Source organism: Filicampus tigris, chromosome 13 (assembly GCF_054856515.1).
Source record: "Filicampus tigris isolate MCC_2025a chromosome 13, RoL_Ftig_1.0, whole genome shotgun sequence".
Taxonomy (NCBI): Eukaryota; Metazoa; Chordata; class Actinopteri; order Syngnathiformes; family Syngnathidae; genus Filicampus; species Filicampus tigris.
In genome coordinates this window covers 15,284,175-15,288,191 of record NC_141229.1, presented here as the reverse complement: position 1 = coordinate 15,288,191, position 4,017 = coordinate 15,284,175, and the positions used below count along the sequence as shown (strand labels likewise).

The following is a 4,017-nucleotide window of genomic DNA, read 5'->3' as shown; positions in this document are numbered from 1 at the left end:
TCGGACGGGAAAAAAACAATTACAGTACTTCCAGTTAATTTATTAACTGAGAGTAAAATATTTTACAGTGAGCCGTTACATCGGTTTATGACTGACGATTGACGCATATTGAGATACTAATTGTCATGGTCACCTAATGCTAATATTTAACCCAAAATCTTGCAAAATGAGTAAAAAATACAAAAACATATTTGGACCATTTCCTTGCAATGACAAAAAGGCTGTGAGGCTTCAACACAAGAGCCTACACCCAAGAAGAAAAAGAAAGCTACATTTCACAGACAAAACCAGGGGACCTATTTAAAATATGATTTATGAATTTATTGTGCCAGGTGACTCCCACGCACCAAGCCCGCTCTGCACAACATGCGACGTGCGGCTCTCCGATGAGTCAATAAAGCCTTCAAAACTGATTCGTCAACAAATGTTTCAGTGTTCAAACAGAAGCAATAGTTTTTTTAAAAAAAAAATTGGAACCTCAAGTGAAACTTCATGAGGCAACTAATGTTATGAGCTGGAATGAATATCCAACTAGGCAAAACTGTGATGAATAAGTTATCACTACAAGGATGTAGCTCACAGGTGGCAAACAATTAATATACAGCGTCACTTCTTACCGTCTGTATCATATTTATTATTCAGTTGTCAAAAATGGTTCGAAAAGAAGCTTAGAGCTCTAAGTGTGGGCTATTAGGCCTTCGAGGTGGTATGTTCGGTTGCGGGTTGTGATGACGAGTTCTTTATTGTTAAATGCAGAAAGGTTTGCTGACTGGACGGAATGGGTCTTGGTCGGAAGCAGGAGGGAACAGGCAGAGCTGAGTCCAATTCGAGGGGCGGACGGGTGGCAAGACAAGGAAGGCAGTCAGCTGGAGCTGGTGAAAAAAGTCAACGTTTTGTATTAACTTCTCAAAAGTTACTATGAATTGCCAGATGGAACTAGGTGTTCTGGCGGTGCAGGGAGAGTCCACGGTCATCTTAAAAGGACAGCAGCTGATTAGGTGCAGCAGCTGCACATCATCAGCACACCTGCAATCTCACGCACACGCACAGACACACACGGGAGGGGGGATCGGAGTGCCCAGGGTGTAGGCCTGACAAGGTATTTGTGTTGAGGACGTCCACCCATTCATGTTGTTCTGTTTTATTTTTTGGGAAAAAAATCTTTCTCATCCGCACAGTTACTAAAACATTTACAGTAACTATGGCTGTTTATCTGATAGTTGTAATGGCTTGTTAATACTTTACTGTTACCATGAAGTTGGTTTTGTGTTAAGTTAGAAGACCGTCGATGCATCACTCTACTGATTATGAATAGATGAAGTCATATTTGAAAATAGTCATATTTAGAAATAGGACCTGCATAGATTGGCAATTGATAATTGGCAATAAAATGTGAAAAAGAAAAAGAATGGACCAACTTGAATCATGAACGTCTTCAGCTGGTAAAAAGATGTCATTAATCACACACAGTGATTGTATCACCATTAATTAACAGTACAGTGATATGAAATATTCCATCCTTTCCATGTCCTTTTCTCATCTGCTCTCCCTCTTTTTGAGTAGAACAATTATTGTTAATTTGCATTTGCAATGGTATCTGCCAAAATGGACTATTTTCTTATTCAGGCTCTTAATTTGAAAACAAAACAAAAAACGTAGAATGGTGATGTGCTGCTTCACCACAAGGTGTATTGCTTATGCTGCACTAGAACACAAAAGCACACTCCCATTGTATTCTTCTTTTCTTTTGTTCATTTTGTTTCGCCTCACTGTGACTGCCAGGATATTTCTACTGGCCATGATTCAGCATGTGAGCCTGCTGCACACCGATACGGCTATCGAGCACTGCACAACCACTCACATGCAAGTATGCTGATTAATTCTCTTTACATTCAACGCCGTATGATGTGTGTAAAAGGTGAGTGAGTGAGAAAGCAATTTGATGATTTATATTTCAATGTTATGTAGACCAAAAAAAGTTCCCGTGAAAAAGGAGCAGACTTTTTCCCCCCCAAAGGAGGTTAGCAGTACATTCCCAGACAGACTCACAGATAGTGATGGATTCCCTCAGACGGCGGGCGACAGTGAAAAATGAGAGGATGGAAATCGTTCCATAGGTGACATATACTGATGACTTCAACCGCAGAGAAATAGGGTGAAAGAAAATAAAGCTTTAGGGAGAGGGGCGAAGAAAAAGTTGATGAATCAAGGAAACATGAGTTGCTAAATACATATCTAAAAAATATTCAGAATTGTTTTCTGTAATGTAATTTCCAAGATCATGTATGAAGCATGCAGTAGTTCAATGATTCTTAAAAATATTCCTATGGGATGCATGTTTGTACACATGTCAAATTAATGATGGATATAGTTGCATAAATAAGTGTTTGCCTCGTGCATACACTATACATACAAACATATAGTACATACATATAGCCCAGTGGTTCTCATCCTTTTTCAATTATGTACCCCTGTGAAATATTTTTTCAGCCATGTAACCGCTAACCAATGCAAAGCGGTGTCTGTTTTTTTTTTCTTTTAAATTAATTTGTAGTGGAATCTCTTGAAGTATTTGGAAATAAAAACAGATGTTTTCCTGAATATTGCATTGTTGTACTGAACTGAGTGTTTTTGCATTTAGTGAGACATTTTAGTCAAACACTAGGGCTTGCACTTCAGGATCTTTTTCATTCTTGGTAGCAGGGAGACAATTGCTGTGAGCAAGCTGTTTTTTTTTCATCAAATCATTGCAGGCCTACTAATGTTTTGTGGTTTTATCCAATTGGCACATTTCCCTGTTGTGCCATCAATAGACTGTGTGGCTTGCCCCTCCAGTATGCTCAAATGCCCTGCATAAACAGTACCAAAAAGTGAAAGATTACTTAATACCAAGCATGAAAGTGCGACAGGTGTTCTTTTCATTGTAGTTACCTGTTTTTTTTTAAATATTATTGTTACATAAGTAATTTCCATGAACCTTTGTGGAGCTAGTGCCAAACTGGATAAAATAGGCATACAGGATTTTTTTTGTTTACTAAGTCGCGATGGACTTGGTCGAGTCTTTGGACAGACAGAATAAATGTGTGGAACTTATTTTTGATTAATTGTGTCATGAACCAATTGACATATAATGAAAGTGTTACCCTCATGTCTTGTGTGGTTTGTGTGTGGCTTCACAATAAAGGCCGTTCATGACTTTATTACCTACTGCAATTACTCAAGCTGCTGATGACAGAAACTGAAGCTCACCACCAAGTTGTTGCACAAACTGAATTTCTTTCATCTTTTAATCTTGGTGGAAACCTGTGTTTTAATGATCACAAATGATAGTCTACACTAATCGGTAATGTATAATTTGGTTTCAATAACAGGTAAATTGGGTTGATCACACTGACAGAGAGGGGTTGAAATATTTAGCCCTTCTACAACACACTTGATTCAAATGATCAGCTCATCAGCGTGCTCGGTAGAAGTCTGAAATGATCCTGATCATTTGAGTAAGGTGTGTTTTAGTAGGGAAAGATCCAAAACAGGCAGGGGATGGCTCTTGAGGAACTGGAGTTCCCTACCCCTGTCTTTGCCTAATAAAAACCTGATTAGCAATAAAGGAAAAACACAAAGACTGTTTTTAACCATCTGGACTTCATTTCCCTCCAGTACAAGTCATGAAGCATTCATAGTAGAAATATGATACACAACTGGCAGGCAATCGATCTTGGGTGTATTTTAACCTACTCTTGGGGCCCAAAAGGCAGAATGCTGAAATAGTGAGCCAGCATATAGCAACCTGTCAACACCATTGTTGAAATATACTGCTCTGCGCGCTGACTTCTGGATGAATGATGTGGAATGGAATGGAAAATGGAATTTGTCAATCGCAGGGGTTTATTCCTGCCTGAAGTCCTTTTACTTTCCTGACTCTAGAGCTGAAACAGGCTGATGTTACTTTAGTTGAGTGGAAGAAAAACAACAAGAGGCCAAATTGCAGTGAACACAGTGGAACATGAAAATATCTTA

At 38.9% G+C, this 4,017-nt stretch overlaps 1 long non-coding RNA gene across 1 annotated transcript; it reads left to right on the top strand.

Moving 5' to 3' along the window:
• Window positions 1-1,015: 1,015 nt before the first annotated feature.
• Window positions 1,016-2,504, top strand: LOC147137722 (uncharacterized). Its single transcript, XR_015089411.1, has 3 exons — window positions 1,016-1,099; window positions 1,783-1,867; window positions 1,969-2,504. It is a non-coding gene; the product is annotated as an uncharacterized LOC147137722 (long non-coding RNA).
• The last annotated feature ends 1,513 nt before the right edge of the window (window positions 2,505-4,017 follow it).